The sequence below is a fragment of the Cupressus sempervirens genome, chromosome 6, assembly GCF_028749045.1.
Source record: "Cupressus sempervirens isolate cs-2001-9-10 chromosome 6, ASM2874904v1, whole genome shotgun sequence".
Classification (NCBI taxonomy): domain Eukaryota; kingdom Viridiplantae; phylum Streptophyta; class Pinopsida; order Cupressales; family Cupressaceae; genus Cupressus; species Cupressus sempervirens.
Window position 1 is genome coordinate 66,967,329 of NC_143123.1, and position 21,224 is coordinate 66,988,552.

Sequence of the window (21,224 nt, forward strand, 5' to 3'; positions counted from 1 at the left end):
TACATGAATGCATCAAACAAACTAAGATCATCTAAAAAAGATATTCATAGATTCCAATGAAAACATAAATCACAAGGAAGAATAATTTGGAATCTTTAATATACCAAGTGAAACATCAAGCACCGGTCACACTAGAATAATATACTACCTTTGTACATTGGTCCCTAGTAGTGGTATAGATAGCTATGCCTCCAACCACATGAGACTTGTAGGTGTATATGAGAAATGTTAGTATGCTAATAGAAACCAAATTTAAATAAAGCTTCTACAAACTAAACAAAATTCATAAACTTCAAGATAGACTAAGATGAACTCTCAATTGAGAATATGAGCCATTAATGGACTCTCTCAATAAGAAGCTCTCTTGTTGAGTAGCTTTATCTAAATGGATAGGATGTATGCTCAATATGCTTCCAAAGGCTTCAATGGATGATTGTGGATTTTTGGTGTGGATAGATGGCTTTAGTATGGATTTGGCTCTCAAAATAGCATTATAACTTTACTTCATGGATTGTGTTATTTTGCAAAGGGGAAGGATCCAATTTATAGGCAAGAGGCTTGAGGGATTGAGGGCTAAGATGAAAGGATGGGAAAAAGCTCATGGAGGGCTTAGATTGCATGAGAGGAGAGCACATGGATTGTGCTTCCTTACAACCAATCAAGGAGTGACACATGTCACATGGTGAGAGGATGGAGGAAAGGGGAAGGATGAGTCAACAAAGGAGGCTCAAGGGATAAAATCTTCATAAAGACCCTCATAATGACTTGTAAGAGCAATAAAAGGGCTTGGAAGAGTCATTTATGGCCTAGTTGGCTTCATAAAGTTTTATGGTTGAGATATTTTGAGGGTGATGAGAGAAATTTCGACTTGGACTTGATTAGGAAGGTTTTAAGCTTGTTTAGGCTTGTGCAAATGATTAGAGGATGGATTAGGATGGTTTAGGATTAGCTTAGGGATAGGCAAGTGGATGGCATTTAATGAGGGTGGGTGAAGGAGAAGATATTTGTTAACTTTGGCTTGGGTTAGTAAGTTTTAACCCATGTTTAGGGAATGTGACAAGGTTAGGAGGGGATTAGGATTAGGTTTAAAGACATTTTCTAGAAGAGTCTAGATTTTGGATGAGGATAAAGACTTTCTAGAATAGTCTAGAATTTTCTAGGATGAGGATGAAGACTTTCTAGAAGAGTCTAGAACTTCTTAGGATGAGGACAAATTAGATTTTTAGGAAATAAATAAAGTTTTATTTATTTCAAGGGTTTGGGTTGAGGAGATATTTATTAAAACTTTTTTAATAAACATGAGGATTAATATTTCATCTTAATTAAATATTTTGAGTTGGGATTAGGGATAGGAAATGATGGGATCAGCCTTTAATCAAAATTAAAGAAGGATTAGAAGATTTTGGAAGAGGTTAGTGGTCTTAAGGAAATTGGCCAAGTTTTGGGCAAAAAATAATTTTTTTATTTATTTTGGGTTTTTTGGTCAATTTATTAATTAAATAATTAATAAATAAGGAAATAATGTTTAAATAAGATTTAAACATTTTTGGGAGGGATTCCTTAATTAAATATTTTTAATTAAGATAAAGGAATTTAATGGCATAAAAATAAATAAATTAATTAAATAATTAATTAATAAATGACGATGTCATCAGGACTTTTTCAAAAAATAAAAATACTTTATTTTCTAAAGGTTTTTAGGTGTCTACAGTAGGCACTCCCATTGTGTTGATGGAGATAATGATCCAACCAAAAACACACATAAAGCAAACATCCATGGCTAACACTCATGCTAGACAGTAAAGATGATTGAAACTAAGATCATGAGACAATGCAACTAGATTAGGTCCTAGTTAGGCACTCTATGGGTCACTATGTAGGGACTCCCTAGAGGGTAAATAGATTGGAATTAGGAAGCCCAAGCTAGTGCTAGCAACTCACACTTCCCAATAGAAGGAGCACAATCTTGTATCTTTAGACTTAACTAGGTGATCACATAACATTTTACTATCTTAAATTAATTACCTAGCTAATTTATTTTGTTATCACATATTTAGAACTTCTTTCCATCAACCCTTTGGGAAATAGTCACCAAGGTTACGAGAGAAACCCCTCCATGCTAACCTACATACCCATGCTCATCACAATGATGAGTGCCTGTAGGCATGCACATTCCCAACCCAACCCCAATGAACATAACTCAACCAAAATACAACCAAGAAATTGGGCCTTGCAAGTCACCTGACAAATGCATATGCATGTGCTCATGTGGAGGAGCATCACCACAATGAATATCATAAAACAAGGATTAGATAAGAACACAAGCAATATAACACTCATCCAACTACAAGCTTGGGAGGACAAATTCTACATGAATCACAAAGAATAATAAAACTATACATCATGAGTTCACTCAATTGGCCTCAATCTAAGAGTATGGATCCTACACAAATCATAATGATGCAAACAAACCATACACCATGAACTCATTCAATCAACCTCAATCTGGGAGTATGGATTCTACATGAATCCTAACATCCATGAAAAAATAACAAGGGTCCAAATAAACAATTACACTAGGTATAAAATCACTCAAATGAACACAACATAAAGAGTATGAATGGGGCACACATCCCACTACAAACATAGAGATACAACAATGGTCGGATTGACATTCTATGGATAATCTAAATCCACAACCAACAACATGCCAAGAAAACCCAAGAAAACTAGGCAACACACAAATCAAGGTGAAAAACCTCAAAACTCAAAAACTTCAAAATTAAAACCCATTTGGTCTTAGGGAATGAAAGCCATGACTATAAAATAAAATCTTGGTTTGAAGTCCATATGCAAAAACAACCAGCATAATGGTGCAAAACACAAAACTTTCATTCCAAAAAATAGGGAAACATTCATACCTGCCCAGCTAGGTAGAGCTAGCATACAAAAATGGAGAGGAACACTAGTTCTCAGTCTCCTAACAAGAACCTTACATCCACAAGGGGAAAAATGAGAATCTAAACCATAAAATAAAAATCTCATAGAAGTAGCCAAAAATCATAGCAATCCAAGGTCTCCCTAAGCTAGATCCAATGAGAATGATCTCACACCCTTAGCTCCTACAATGAATAGAACAATAATTCATCATGAAGAGGATTTTGGGTTTTACTCTCAACATTTTAATTCAAAACAGAGAACTGAGGAACTAAATTTCTTTTTAGATACTTATTTACCTTTTGAGTGAATAATAAATTAAGGTAAGTAACCAAGTAACCTAGTTAAACCCCGAATCAATCCAAATGAAAATAAGCTATTCCAAGTAATTGGAATTCATCTATGGAAAAGTTGCTAGAAATTAAAATTAAATTAAATAAAGCCCAAAAACCCTTAAACTAAAACCACAAAATTCCTTAACAACTTTCGTGATAATACAAACCTCTAAATGTATAGACACACTCACAGGTCTAATCACATGATGAAAATGAGTCCAAATTTATTAAATCACTAGAAGGTTCAATTAAATAATTAAATAGGATACATCAACCTTACAGGGAAAACATTGATAAAATATGAATAGCTGAATCACTAACTCCATGTGCCACTACCAAGGATATAAATCTTGCACACTAAAACACATGGTCAAGTGCAATTGCATATAATAACATACCCAAAGCAATAAATGCATCAAATAACCTAATCTAACCATTTATTTAATTATACTAAAATAATACATTTACATCACTCACGTTCGCTCAAAGCATAACAAAGAAAGAATGAAGTCAATAACCATAACATTAAATCCAAGATAAAAACATAATCAGAGGATATATCCAAATACTAGATAACCAAATATCATCATAAAACATACTATCATCTCAAAAAGGCGTCATCATGCAGATATGATCAACTGAACAACATAGTAATCTAACATGGACAATTCATTTCTAATTATTTAAGAATTTAATAATGGTTGTTTAGATAACATAAAGAGGCACTTAGAACACATAAGTGAACATGGTAAAATAAAAAACTAATCATTGCTATAGGAACCTAATTCAATGTAGTGGGATAATAATACATAGTGTAATCTCTACACACATATCAGGGTAATCACTGAAAAACATCATGATACCACATCATTCTAGGTAACCATTGGCACAAACCTTAGTGAAACCATCTAACACATCATAATTTCATAATCAGCCATAAGAATAATCAAAGAAACTCATATAGTAACATAAATTAAATCACCTCAAGTGTGTAGACCACTCATGGTCCCAATCATGATCACTCATCAAACAAGATCAACAAGGTTGCATCCATATATATGACTTATAGAAATCAAATGGAGAGGTACTAAATACCTCTATAGTGCGTGACTAATGTATTAGGATTGGCAGGCTACAATCCAATGTAAATAATTAGTGCATTTATCAATAATATATACATATAAATACAAGACAAATACTAAGAAAGTTTAATCATTCATTTTAATACATATAAATATATTCACATTAAAATTTTAAACAGATATATAATCATTGCTTCCTTACTTTAAACAAATATAATGACTTATATTTTTGAAACTTAATATCAAATATAGTAATTTCTAATGCATTTAATTTGAAATAAAAATCAATTGACTTATTTACCTTATTGATAGATCCAACAGAAGAACCTGATGCACTCATTGCTCGGAGTGTTAGAAATAGGGATTACTAAGAGGGGGGTGGGGGGTGAATTAGTAATCTACAAACTTTTGTCACTAACTAGATATTATTACTTACTTTAAACCATGCATAACAAAGCAATAAAGTAATGTTGAATAGTAACAATAACAATGCACAAAGATAACTCATAACACCATAATTTGTTAACTAGGAAAACCCTAGCCAAGGGAAAACCCCAGTGGAGATGATACCCACTAGGTAATATACTGATATATAAGTTCCTTGTTAGAGGATGGACCATGTTAGGAGTCAATGAGAAAATTTAGTATAAGGAGTCCCTATTAGGAGACTTTGAATCCCTATTTGGAGATTCCAACCCTATTAGGAGTTGTGGTATAATGTATGCAAGAAGAGCCCACTGCCCAAACATGAAATTTCAACTACAAGAAGAGCTCACTACTCAAACAAGTAATTTTATATTATCTTCTTCTTTTACTAATCTTTGATGTTCAACTTGATCTCAAATTATCAAATAGCTAATATAAAACTTCACATATATCAGTTTCACAAAAGTTTGCATTTGTCACAATTCGCAATTCATACTTGTACTTCAACTCAAGATAGCTCACTTCTTATCACAAAATATCCTTTTCATAAATACCATGCCTTTACAAAAAATTTTTCTTGGTTAGCTGAGACCACAAACCACTTTTCCAAGTTAGAGTAAACATCTATGATGTTGGCCCTAATTGGACAAGTACTTATTTTGTAAACAAACTAATTCTTTTCCTTCAATTCCATTGTCCTATTTTGCTTCAAACATGATTATCTTTGTTCTGTACAGTCCATACTAACTTCTAAATTATACATGTCATCATCAATATGTATAATCTCTCCATGTAATTTTTCTAGCCATAATATGATGTCAACAACAAGTTATAAACAAAACAATATACTACTATAAACCAAATTGTATACTTAGGAATTTTTTTGATTAACAAACACTAAGTATCTTTATTTCCAAGGTTTCCCATGAACATGTACATCATGTGTTGCCATAAATGAAAACAACTACATATCACTATTATCTAATTGTCAACAATCTCCCCCTTTGGCACTGATGGCAACAAAATAGGGAAAATTGGCTAAGTGACAAAAACATAACATAAACAACATATAAAAATTACATCTATTACAACTTGTTCAACTTTACATATGCTCCCCCTTATAATATACTTTACTACTTTTCAATTAACTACTACTCCCAATTGTATCTCTCCCCTTTACTTTCCAAATTTTTTGCTTTCCAATTTTTTGCAACTATTACTCCCCCTTTGACATCAATGACAAAGGTCAAAATGTCAAGATTCAATCCAAAAACTATCAAAAATGTTGTCCTTCCTTATTTTGAAATAATCTTCATGCAATCATCAAAATTTTCCTTTAGAATATCCATACCTTTGGTCCATGTTTCCTTGGTAAACTGAGCTAAAGTGAGAATTGCACATAAAACATATGATGCAATCTCAAATACATTAATATCTGAATACAAAAAGTTGGAATATGTTTCCTTGCCCTTGACACATTCCTCTAACTGTTTCTCAACAAAAGATAATTTCAGAGCAATAGATTCTCTAAAATCAGATGTCCTCTTCAAAATCTATTATTTCTAAAGTTCCAGTTTCCTGATGTAACTATGAATACTGGATACTTGTCCTTCAAAATCATCTACTTTACAAGATGGGTGCTAGATCTAGCTGGATAAAGCCTCTAGCTCACTCATCTTTATCTCTATCTAACTATCAATGTCTTTAGTTAGCTTGTATGATAAGGTACACTTAATATACAAAGTTTTCCCTTCCTGCTGGCATTTCTGGTGTTCTTTTATACAAGTATCAAGATTAACTAAGTCATTCTTGATATTCTGATAGATGGTGCTAAACAAGTTAGCATCATGGGAAATTTGCGCCTTTGCCTCTACAACATTCAAAAAATTTGTAAACTCTTCATCAAATGATTTTAGCACTACTTACACTCTCTATTCAAGATTAGATTCCATGTGCTGAAGTGCTAATGAACTGTGTAGTCTGTTAGTCACTTCTAGGTAAAAGCACAGATTTGTGTCACCATTTGTGATACAAAAACCTATTTTGGTCAAATCTCATTTCTCTATCAAAACTCTTTTTTTTTCAAAAACTAAAAATACCCTTTTATAGATCTCAGATTCAATATCATCATTATATAAATTTTTGAGTGTTTTGATTAGTTATAATATGTTATAATCTCAAAATATTATAAGTCGATATTTCAACATTTCAAAAGATGCTCCCTCAAAAATGAAAAAAAATAGTAAATCATATCAAAATAAAATAAAATATATATTTATCACTAGAGGAGAGAATCCTCTTCATGAATATGTAATTTTTTTTCAAGAAGGTATAGATTTGATAGGGAAGTTTTGACGAGAGGAAAAAATTGTTGGATTATGACAAGGTCAAACTTGAGTACTTATAACAAAGAAAATATACATCAAAAATAATTATTTCTTTTTTTGTTCACTAGCTATACATGTCGTCTATAAAATATTTTCAAATCAGAACAAAAAAAGATGATTTGCACATACTTGTTTAATGGGAACTACACCCTATATTTTTTATAGTTAAAAAAGGGACTTCAAAATAAAATAAAATGAATAAATTCTTACTCAAAAATATTATAAAAATTATAGGCATAAAATTCATCCAATTCTACACATTTCATCAGTTTACATCATCTTCATATTTTAAACACAAATACCATTTTTTTTGTCATTAATGTTGAACTGTCACATTCTAATATCACATTTCTTTATAAAAGGTGACATAGGTTTGTGCTTTTACCCTTCCATTAATGTTTTTTGTAAACTCTTTACTTTTCTATTCTTCTCAAGTAGCTTAGTTAGGGATGAGATCAAATCTATTTGATCATCATCATTAGTAGCTAAACCAGCAAGAGAGAGTGCAGTAGATGAACTAGATGCAGTTCAGTATCATCTTCCCTCTAATTCTTTGTTGCTAAATTTTTTCTTCTCTCTTCTTCTTCTTTCTTTTCCTTTTCCTCTCTTTCTCTCTTCTCTTCCAATCTTTTCTTATCTTCCTCAAGCAATTTCTACTTGGCTTCCTCTACTTTCCTCTTTTCTTCTTCAAATAGCCTTTTCTCTTCCTCAATCTATCTCAACTTATCCTCAATATCCTCGGTATCTGGTTCATTTGGTTTGGAACCACCAAATGGATTGGTATCATCAATATTAAGGGTAATATTGGTTTTATCAATCTACATAATATCACCACTTACTAACACTTTTGAGGTTTTAGGAGCTAGAGGAGATGTTACCTTTGACTCTATCAGCATTTGATTGATTGCTGCTATAGTCTCACTTCTTAGCTTATCCTTTTCACCTATCATAAATAGGAAGGGTCTCAATTTATTCAAGTATGGTGCGAGGTTATTCAACAATCTTTTTATTTTATCTTCATCATCAGTCTTGCAAATAATCTTAAGCATAGACTCATGAAGTTCAATGTCTTCTTCCCTTGTAGGAGCCTTCTTCTATATGAGTCTCTCATAGACTTTTTGGTTAATAATACTCTCAAGATCCTTTAGTTTCATATTATTTTCCACAATATATCTCATAGTAGATATATCAATCTAGACCTTCTCAAAACTATTGTATAAATCTTAAAACTTGTTCATCTAAACAAAATTTTCTTCATTGGCAATAGTTCTATTGATCTTCTCAATCTTAGGTGTCCAAGGTTGCTAAGCTTTTCTTGCTACTTGCTAAGGTGGAGTCACCTTTTTTGCTTTCTTGATTTCTTGTTCCTCATCTTCTTCATTATTAGAGTCAATTTTCAATAATGTTTTCTATCTTTTACCTAGTCTAGTGGCCTATTGTTTCATTCTCTTTGTCTTAGTAGACACTAATTCCACCAATCTTTCAAACTTTCTCTTTGGCTTACTAGGTTGAACATTGGACATTGTTGCATATTGAATGCTCTATTCCAAATATGTCTCAGCAACTAATACTAACAAAGGTTGTATGTTCAATATACCTTCCTTCATTGTTTGTCTTACAACCTTAGATTCACTCTCTATCATTTCGGCCTCTAATAGTGCCTTCTTCATTATAGATTCAACTTTCTTGTGTGATGCCTTTTCTAAGGTTGCTTAATGAGCTTTCTATGTGATCTCATCATATGTTCCAAATATATATTCTACTTTATCTCTGTCTAAATTTAGCAACAAATCAATATAACCAACTACAAAATGATCATTCAATTCATAGCTCAAGAGATCAAGAAATGTCTCCCGAGGTTCCATTGCTCTAATATAGGTATGATCCATGTCAACCAAGATACACATGTCTTCCTTGAATATGTCCATAATTGCAAGAGCAATTCTAAATCTCTATTTCATTTCATTCTAAAATGTCTTCATTATTTGGTTGCCACTATCCAATATCTTGTCTGTAGGATGCCTTTTGCATACCTTTGTAATCTTCTCCATAGTGCATCTATCACTACTCAGTATGTCTGTGACTGATAAGTAAGGAAATATTTGAAGTACATGAAAGAATATGAGATTGATTAATGATTGCAATCTAAACACACCATTCTTTGACCTCTTAATCTTTTCTAGGTTTTCTAAGAGTTGCATTCTTAGTATTTCATTAAGATTCTCTTGTTCTTTCTCTATACATATCTTATATGTTGCATAGATGAATCCCACTAAAATTTCATCAATCTTATAACTTGCACAAATAGATTAAGTACTATTTCTACTCAAAAATCTTATATCATCCTACTTGATGGTGTTGATCACCATAGCCTTACCATTATACACTGCTTTAGTATAACTTTCAACTTTCTTCTTGACCATCTTCTCACCTATAGGTACACTGACTTGTTTACTAAGACCAATTACCTTGTGAATAAGGTTGAAAAAAATGTCAACTACATTATCTTGCATCCATAATTTACCATCATGTATCCTACTCAATATAATCTATGTCCATTCATCTGTGTCTAACTCATGGTAGAAATGATACTTAAACAAGTCTAATTCCCTTAGATGTTCAAATCTAGGCTTCACAATTATGTCATAGTTGAAAACCAATTCCATATCTTTGTTCATGAATTCACTACCAATTGACTTGTACTTTTTATTCAAATAACTTCCTACATCTTCAAGATAAACTATGTTATTTGGAGTGATAGACAATGTTGAGTTAGGGTTTCCTGTAGTGGATTTTATGGAAACAAACTTTAACTTAGGTCTATCCTTGTTCTTAACACTATGTACTAATGAAATATCCATGATTCTATCAATTATGAAATTTTACGAAACAAATTTGTGGAAAAATGATAAAATACCTCTTTCCAAAAATAGGGTTTTCTTCAAAATAACTTTGACAAGCACTTCTAAATGCTCTTCACTTCACATGTGTTCACAATGAAGTGAAAATCAATTATGTACTCCATTTATCCTTTCAACTTGAACTTGCATTAATTGAGTACTTTGCAAATATGGAAAAACTATCAATTATGTTTTGTAATCAAATAATTACTCAAGACCATCTATCTGATCTTTAGATGTCACCCAAGGTTTACTATAGCCTTCTTTCATCATGAAAAACATCCTCGAGACTTTTCACCATGAAATTCTCTACAAAAACATATTTTTCATATTCTGTTGCAGAATCAACCTTTATTATAGTATCAATAACTCTAAATTTCTTCATAATTTGTTTAGATGAGCTCCAAATTATAGGTGAGCTTAGGTAATATCTGAAAATAATTGGGTACGTCTTTTCCCAACTTTGCTATCTCTAATTTGGCTTCTGACTTAAGTTCTAAAATTTTGATGTTGTAAACAAGCTTAATTTAACTTAATTGAATAAAACTCAATAACTAACTTCGGTCTTCCTATCTCATCATCATGTAACTTTTCTTTTGAGATATCTACTCCTTTCACAAATCCTTCATTAAGTTCTTCTTTGTAATGTTTGCCCCTAGTTTACATTTTTGCTATTATTGTTGAACTCTTTTAGGCCAGTTTTATGCTTGATGATTAGTAGCATTGTTTTGAGATTATTAGATATTATTTCAGATTCAATTGATTTATGGTGAGATTACTTGGTACTCTATATTTTATGTATGCATGATGATTATTATAGCATTTTCAGTTATTGATGATGATTAGTTAGATGGATTATCATGTGATTTCTTATGGATACTTACCCCATACTGCATGTGTATCGTGTGCATGTATGTTTTCTTTATGTATGGCATTTCTGATGTGGTTAAGGAAGGGATTCATAGTCACCTGCTAGTTGGGATCTACCCAATGCACCACTTCCTACCATTACCTATTTAGTTTAGAATATTGTGTTTGTACATGCATGGATTTTATGTAGATTGTAAGTACTGGGTGTCATCTTCGCTGAATTGCCAAGATGAGCGTACCCTATCACATTATCTCAATGGTAAGAGAGGGGAGATAAATTTTTAAGTCCAAATTCTAAACCTTTAAGTCATTTGTCCTAGAAAATTAGGACAAGTATCCGAGTTGTTTACCCTCTAAATGCATTGAATGACGTTAATTCATGATTATAACCCTTTAGTCTAATCTTGTATGTGTTTTTCTATGATGGATTTTCATATTTTGTTTTACAAGTCTTTGATAATTTTTCTATTAATTAAGAGAAATTAAATTATTAAATTAATAATTTCATTTAATGGAAAATTATTATGGTATTTTAATATTTAATTATATTTAATTAATTGGAAGATTAATTAAATGAAAAGAATTAAATTTAAAGATAAAAGCTATAAGTTTAATTTTAGAATGTGATAATATTTATTTAATTTAAAAATAATATATTTAGAGTTTATTTTTAAATAAATGCTAAATACTATTATTATTTAAGTTAATAAATAATTTATCAATTAACATTTTGAAAATAAATTAAAGCATGAAAAGATATTAATTTATTAAAAGTTTCAAAATTGCATAATGCGTACATGAGATTAAAATTTAATAAATGAATTGAAAATAGAAGTCAAGTGAAAATTAAATAAAGGTATTTATAATTCAATAAACGTGCATGGAAAAGATAAAGAAAAGTTAATAAAGAGTTAAAGTCTAGTGAGCAAGGTGTTGGGTGATGCGACGCGCTCCCCTGCCCACAGGTGGTTAACTATGTGGTGTTCCATGTTCACTAACAGTCATGGCTTTTGGTGCAACGGAAAATGGGCCCCACAATTGGTATCAGAGCCTGGTTTTGGCTTGGTCATGGGTTCAAATCTCCTCGGTGCATTCCCGACCCGCGTAAGCACCTGGTCTGCGCATCGAGGGGGAGATTGTTGGGTGATGCGACGCGCTCCCCTGCCCACAGGTGGTTAATTATGTGGTGTTCCATGTTCACTAACAGTCATGGCTTTTGGTGCAACGGCAAATGGGCCCTACACAAGGAGTCCTGTTGAGTGAATGCACAATTAGTGCCCCGATTTTAGGAGAGAACTCCTTATCACCAATCGAGGGTTCATTTTTGAAGGACAACAAATTTTAGAGGAGGAAAGAATTTTGAAAGAGAGAAGGTTTTGAGAGGAGGAATTTCTCTCATAATATTTTTGGGCATAGTGATTAGCATCAGAGTCCAGGTAGATTCTTGTGGTTATTTGCACAATTTATTACACTCTTTCTTTTCCTGTCTTCTTCATGTCTACAAATGTTTTCTAAATGATTCTTTGTAATGGGTGTTTGAATATGGTGAAATTCTAGTATGCATGCTAAATCTTTTGTATATGGAAATATTGATATATCAAATAATCCTCCTTCAATAGATTCAAAAGTGAAAATTAAATAGGGATGGGTTTTGTATTGAAATAAAAAATTTAGATAGTAAATTCGACCGATTGGTCATATTTTTCCTATCAGAGATTTGCTAGGAATTTTTATAAACAAAAAATATCTTATTATGGTTATGCAAATGTGTAAAGAGGCGGGGAGGATTATTTTTTTTAAAAATGAATTTTATAAAAAATATTTTTTAAAAAAAAATACTATAAAATGGGAGGTGGGGCCATGACACCCCCACCTCCCCCCTACCTTACTCCCATGGTTTTAAAGGCTACAACTATTGCTCATGGTAGTACTACGGTAGTAGCAGTAATAACTACTGCTGTCACAGCACGACCACGATAGCAGTCGTGATTCATATGGCCAACAAGCCTTAAAACACAATTTGCTAAAAGTTTTTTAAATTTTAATTTAATTTAAATTAAGTTTTAATTAATATAATTTTTTTTTTAATAAAATTTATTAAACATTTTAATTTTAAATAATTAATTAAAATATAATTATTTTATATATATTTATAATAATTAATTAATTTAATAAAATTAAATTTTTTAATTAATTTAATAATGGAAGTCATTTAATAGAAAAAGGAGATTTATTTAATTATTAATAATCTTGATTTTAATAAAATTGAAAATGATTTTATTTTAAATCAATGGGAATTAGTTTAATAATTTAAATAAATAATTATCCTTTGATTATTTTTAGAAAATTGATTTTAAATATAATGGGGGTAATCCCATATTTTATTTAAATAAATGAATGAGTTAACTCGTAGAGTAAACTAAGAATCTTATGTACTTGAAACATACGTTAAACTAGAAAACTAAAACCTTACATTTAACTCAATAATATGTTTTCAAAATCAAACCAAACTAAGAAATCTACACTTAGTTTTCTATGTGTTGTCTATGCTTTGGGGTTTTAGGATTTGACTTAGCTTGACCAGTCTTAGGATGTTATCAGAGGCTCAGGAGTTTTATCTTTGTGATGTCATGATGATGGTTTGATCTCAATCTTTTATGCTCAACCATGGTAATGTGTCTAGTATGCTCTATGATGTGTGTTGATCTATTGATTGTTATTGCTTTCTAGTGTTCTTGTGTGAAGCTGAGGTGAATGTTATGACCTACTTGACTTAACTATTTTGGAGTCTTCGATGAGTTGTATTTGGATTTCTTTCCAGTCACTTTTATAGGACTAAGTTGTTTGGTATGATTTTCTCTTGATGATGTCATGTTATGATGTACTTGACTTAACCATTTTGAGTCTTCAATCAGTTATTTTTGGGATGCTTTCCAATTGCTCATAGAGAACTGATGTGATATTCTGAATTATCTTTTGATACTTTCTAGTCACTTGTATAGGAATGAGGTGATTTTATATGATTATTCAATTTGTGCTTTTATGAGCCTAGGGTAGGTTATCTATATGTAATGTCGAAAAGTGATTTGCAATGGAGGCTAGGGCCGTAAGTGGTTACCAAGGTAACCCATTGTAAGTTGTTTAATAAGTGAAAACACTACACTAAATGAGAGTAAAATGAACCTAATAAGAGTCTGTGTATGTTCTTGCCCATGCCTCGAGTGCTAGTATAGAGTAGGATGGGAGTAGAGAGAATGCTTGGTTGTGACCTTGCATCATTAGTATGCTTTGTCAATATGAGAGAATACTAGTGCCATAGAGGGATCACTAGGTGGCCAGGGTCCTGAGAGACTTCTAGGGTAACTCTAGCATGATTCATGCGATGACACTTGTTCTGTTACATAATAGATTTCTTACATTTCTTTGTGTGCCTCTGGGTATAGATGTCAATTTATCTTAGAACCTTTGAGTTAGATTACTTTTAGGACTTCCTAGAATTAGAGAGTACTTTTGATATTTGGATTGATATCTTTTTTGGGACTTGAGACTATCTCCTTAGCACCGTGGAAGTGGGCCTTTTTGGGTTACCATGTGGTTAGGTGGTAGTGCTTTTTACTCTTACCATCAAGATTCGTCCATTGATACGGTGGCTAGAGTTTCCTTGTCTACATTTCCTTTCATTCTATTTTTGCATATTATGATGGATGGTTTCACTTTTTGTATTTTACTTTGTATTATGTATTCAAAAAGGATGATGTAATCTTTTTTATAAATGTATATTCTTTTAGCTTTTCATACTCTGTGCTATGTACAGTGGATGATTTAGCATTCCAAATTTTATTGCCAAGTCGCATTTGGAACAAATGTATATTATTTAAATGGACTTTGGACTTTTAATTATTCTTTCATGTGGATGTGGTAATTATTAGACTAGTATTTAATTATATTTAAATGTGATTCAACATCTTGGGATCCTTAAGGAATTTAGTCTATTATGTTTGCTTCTATATGATTGTATGTTATTGCTTCTACTACTTTATGGGTGATGTGTATGTTATTATTTCTTTATAAAAAAATGTTTGGCAAACTTAATCATAACTTTAGGTTAGTTCTTTTGGATCTCTTTGCAGGGTGTTACATTCTCGAAGTTCACTCACAATGTTTCTTTTTTCTTCATTGTCTATGTTAGTTCCAGAGTTCCTTTCATGGTTCCTTCCATCATTTTCGATGTTATTTCTATCATTCCTTTTATTCCAAAAGTTTCTTCCATTTTTCTTTCTATCTCTAAATCTTTTATCCATTCTACGGTACTTCACTATGTGTTTGAAGTTGTTGCATAATTGACAAATAGGTGCTCTGCTTCTTGGATTTTGTTGATCATCGAGTGTATGAAAATTTTGAGCAATGTGTCTTAAGTTGTTACACTTATAACACATGATCTATGTTCTATCTTCATAAGATCTTCCTTCTCTTGATGTTCTTTCATTCTATTTACAAGGTTAGTATATCTAGACATTCTACTATTTTTTCTATCATTATCATACTTAGGTTTTCTACAATCAATTGCATTATGACCCATACCATGACAAGTATGATAGTAAAAGTACTTAACATGATTAAATGAATTATTTGCACAATCTATTTTCATATGACCTATTTCATTACATAAAAATCACTTACCTCTAAATTCATACCTAGTTGCCTTAGGAGTCTCCACTTGCTTTGGTTCATCCAAAATTTCAACTTCCTTGACTTGTCTAACTTCTTTAGGTTTGTCAAAAGATTGACTAGATTCAATCTTATCATTAGATTTTTCATTTTTTTTAGAATCTGATCTAATCTCAAGTTTCTTTGCAAACATGTTAATTAGATAACCAAGACCAGTCTTATCATGAGTAGGCCTTTGTATAGACATTGAATCATCAAGCTTTTCTTTGCTAGAATAAAGCTTCTCAAGCTATTGTTTGCACTATGTTAATTCACCTTTCACAATAGTATTGTACTTATGGAGTTATTCATGATCTTCTTTCAATGTTTTAAACTCAGATGTTTTCTTTGCTAGACTTGCTCTTAGATCTACATTTTTAGTCATTAAAATAGATTAAATTTTTCTAGGATCATTTCTCAAAGTCAACTTCAGATTTGTAATCTTCAATTCATGCTTCAAAATCATGTACTTTGTCTTCAAATTTGAATAGTCATCATCACTAGTTCCAAACTCAGTGGATTCAAGCTTGGATTTCAAATGTTCAATCTTTTTCTTTAACAATGTATACTTTGGAGTCTTCATATCTATCCTTTAGCTTATCTCTTTATTCAATAAGGAGATCAATTTGTTCAAGAGCCTCTTCAAATTTCTTCATCAACTATTCCATATCCATAGGGATCTTACTTAAGCTATTAAGCCTCTTCAAATTAACTGTGCTCTGATATCAATTGTTAGGAATAGGGATTACTAAGGGGGGGGGGTGTGGTGAATCAATAATCTACAAACTTTAGTCACCAACTAGATATTATTACTTACTTAAAACCATGCATAACAAAGAAATAAACTAATGTTGAACAATAATAGTAACAATGTACAAAGATAACTCATAACACAATATTTTGTTAACTAGGGAAACCTTGACCAAGGGAAAACCTTGGTGGAGATGATATCCACTAGATAATATACTAATATATAAGTTCCTTGTTAGAGGATGGACTCTATTAGGAGTCAATGAGAAAATTTTGTATAAGGAGTCCCTGTTAGGAGATTTTGAATCCCTGTTAGGAGATTCCAACCTTGTTAGGAGTTGTTGTATAATGTATGCAAGAAGATCCCATTGCCCAAACATGAAATTTCAACTACAAGAAGAGCTCACTACTCAAATAAGTAATTTACTGTTATCTTCTTCCTTTATTGATCTTTGATCTTTATCTCAATCTCATATCATCAAATAGCTCATATAAAACTTTGCATATATTTCTTTCACAAAAGTTTGCATATAGTCACAATTTGCAATTCATATTTGTACTTCAATTCAAAATAGCTTACTTCTTATCACAAAATATCCTTTGCATAAATACCATGCCTTTAAAAAAATTATTTTTGGTTTTTCTAAGACCAAAAACCACTTTTTCAAGTTAGAGTAAACATCTAAGATGTTAGCCCTAATTGGAAAAGTAATTATTTTGTAAACAAAACAATTATTTTCTTTAATTCTACTTTCCTATTTTTCTTCAACCATAATTATCTCTATTTTGTATAGTTCATACTAACTTTTGAGGTTGTACATGTCATCATCAATGTGTATACTCTCTCCATGTAACTTCTCTAGTCATAATATGATGTCAGCAACAAGTTATAAATAAAACAATATACTATTGTAAACCAAATTCTATATTTAGACAATTTTCTAATTACCAAACACTGAGTATCTTTATTTCCAAGGTTCCTTGTGAACATGTACACCATGTGTTTCCATTAATGAAAAAAATTGCATATCACTATTAGCCAATTTTCAACACGGAGTTGTTCAGCCATGACTATACAACCTTTTGTGTAGCCTAATTTCTTGTCCTCTTAAGAAGTTTTTAAAAACTCCATTGCCTAAATTTTTTCTTGGTATCATGAATTATTTTTGTAATCAATTTCATCAAGACCAAATTGTTTACAATTTATAAATACTTTAATATAATTTTTCATTTACTTATACTTACAATTCATGCAGCAAATTTTGAATATCCACTCGAGTCAAGCTTATGCTTCCCATGCTTTTGTTTTCTTACTTCGGTTGCCTTTTATGTGTCACACAACCTATGTGAAGTTTGAAATATGTTAGATCACATAAGTATTAAGAATAATTATTACATAATTAAATTCTTAATATTATGACATACCTTCTTTCCTCATGTGGTACCATTTCTCCGTCATCTATTGCTTTTATCTCATTGGCATCATTTTATAAATTCTCCCACTCAATAATAGAAATATAAGGGGATCACTCATGGAAAGGGATTTTTTTTCATTTGGGTCCTATAGTTGTACCTGATATTCTTCAAATCTTGGTCCACTTTCTCAAGGATCCAAAGTCTTTGAAAGACATTGGGTCCAAAAAGTGATGTCATGACATCAATGAGTTGGTCTTTTCACTCTTTCATTTGCAAATTCCACCATTTAAGAAAAGAAAAGAACTATTAGATTCATAAATGAATTGAAGATACCTTTTAATTTACTTGAAGAAATTGATCAAAGGAAACATGATCTAGTAATAAAATCGCAATATGATACCTTGTACATATAGTTAGCTCAAATATATGCAAATATTCAGCATTAAATTTTTCATAAAATATCTTATTCCCTACAAAATAATGATGGGATTAGTAGTTATTGTAAGGGACTTATTCCCCACAAAATAATAATGGGATTAGTAGTTATTCCAAGAGACTGCATGGGAGGTTAGTGTATTTGATTATGATTATAAGATTGTATATTAAAAGAAATGATCAACCTTTAAAGTATCTGGAAGTTGGTGTACTTTTAGGGGAAGACCATCTTCATTGCTAATGAGAAATTGATCACAATTCTTTATTGTTCCCATACATCTAACATAGGTACATACAGGAAGGTCCTCATTGCCTCCTACATAAAATGAATCCAATATTACAAAATGTCCCATAAGAAATAATATTTCAAGTAAAATAAACACATAAAAATGAGAGAGAAAAAGATGAATCTACTTACCAATAGACCCTAACACTGCATCTATTGTCATGGTATGTGTTGCCAAATTTGTTGTTGACAATGCCTCTTTGGTTATGTTCCTTGTAGTAGGCAACCTAGTGAATAGAACATAAATGGTAGGAACTAAAAAATGAGATTGTTAGAGCACAATAAAACAAGATTGTTAGAGCTATTAAAAAAATATTGCTTGAGAAAAACACAAGTGTAGGATAGAACATGTGATGCACTTGAACCACCTAAAGTATCATCCACTGGGGGATCACCCCTATATGTCCTCAGCATCCTCTATAAAAAAAACACATATGCATTTTATTTAATGATGTAAATAAAAGAGTATACTATAAAATGTTGGATACAATTGATTAATTGTGTATTCTTTGATGTTACACAAATGTCATATCATTATCACTATATGTTGAGCTCACTTGGGCAACAAAGATAGTTTTCTATGTCTATTGAGCATTCCTATGTTTGCCTAGTTTAGAAGGTAGTATCTACCAAGCTCACTCAGGCACCAAAGGATAGTTTGCAGAAGATGAGTGTTAACCAAGCTCACTTGGTTAATGAAAAAAAGTTGGATGGAACTAGTGTTAACTGAGTTTACCTGGTTGCCAAAGGATCTCTGCAAGTTTGTAGCATTAACTGAGCTTCTTATGGTTAACATAGGAAATTATTTTTGAGTTAGTGTCTATCGGGTTGGGTCAGCTAACAAAGTATTTTCTTATTTTGGCATATTAAGCTTAATTGATTTATCAATTGGTTCTAGCTGAATAAGGGGACGAATATTAATTATTATAAGTTGTATATGAGCTGACTTGAAAACATGAAAGATATAAGTATAAGGTCAAGATGTGGATTCAATGTAAGTAAGAAGTTATGAATGTATTAAAGATTTAATGATGAAGAGAGGAAGCGAATTTGAAGGATAAGCAGATTATCCTTGTGGAGCAATAAAAGATATATTCGATCAAGAACAATCAACTACAAGCCAAAACATAGATCTGTAATCAACAATTTAGTTACATACAAATTAGGTCATCTCATTGTTACTCTCTAACCATTGTAGCAGTGATCTAAATCTCTTACCAGAGTTAGCTTAATAGCTATTTGTAAATCCTCTAACAAGGTGGTAGTTCTATTGAATTGTCTTAAATCCTTTAATAGGGTCACACCTAACTATGTGTTTTTTAACCTTTAATAGGGTTGGCTCCTAATAGCGCTCACTTTAGAAGAGTGAAAATAGTAACTAGTTGTAATTGGTGGTTTTTCCCAAATTGGGTTTCCATGTTAAATCATGGTGTAAAATGTGTTCATGCTATTTTATTTTATGTGTTTACAACTAAGTTAAAGTAAGGGTAATCATAGATAACATTTAGAAGATTTTCATAATCAGTACTTAGTGAGTTACAACATTTTATGTGTGTTTTTCAAGCATCAACAGTATTTAATTTTCAAACTCTATTTTGTACTAACATCTAAGGGATCTAGGATTTATTTTAGTAGTAACTAATTCACCCCTCCCCTCTCAGTTACTCCTCTTATATTTTCAACAATTGGTATCAAAGCTTTTGGTGCTTGTAGAGAGGGTTTCAAGGACCTAAGCTAAAGATCAGGATGTCTTACAGAAGAGAGATTTCTAACCTAAATAGAGACAATTTTGTAGCATGGCAAGGACTTATGAGGTTATATTTGGCTACTATGATGATTTAGGCTGAAAATATCTTGATGTTGAATACAAGACTCCCACTAGAACATTATCAATTGAAGATATTTATGGAAAGAAGAATCATAATGTCATGATGATTGATATTGCATCAGCTCTTAGTTATGTTGAATTTGATGAAGTCAAATATTGCAAAACAACTCATGAGATGTGGACCAAACTAAAAGACATATATGGAGGATATGTCAATGTAGCTGTACTGGAAGGTGCGGCTGGATTACCTCCTTCTCAGGGAGAGCTAATGCTTGTTGAGTTCATACATTGTTATGCTTGCAAAAGAGAGCAAGTGACAAGAGCTAAGACTAAAAGTCTTAGAGGTCATTTTGATCAGATGAAAATGAGAAAAGATGAGAATATTGTAAAATATGTCGAAAGAATCAACACAAGTGTAAGTGCAATCAAAGCACCTAGAGGAGACATTGAAGAGAAAATAGTTGTAAGAAAGGTACTTAGAACTCTTCTTATTATTTATTCAATTAGAGTGTTTTCTATTCAAGAGATGAGATGTGATCCAAATAATAAAATGTCTTTGGATGCTCTAGTTGGAAGATTGATAGCTTTTGAGTTATATAACTTTGATAACTATGTTCCTAGTTCAAAGGTTATTGAGTATGATTTTAAAGCTAAACTCTCACTAAAAGAAAAGGGTAAGAAATCAAAGTCTAGTCAATCAGGAGGTAAAGAAGAAGAAATAGAAGAAAGTTCAAATAGTGGTCTTGAATTTTTTGAAGCCCTACTTGGAAGAAAGTATTCCAAAGGAAAATGAAAGCACAAAGGTAAAGTTCCTCTGATATGTTTTCCTTGTAAAGAGGTTGGTCACATTGTTGCAAGGTGTCCA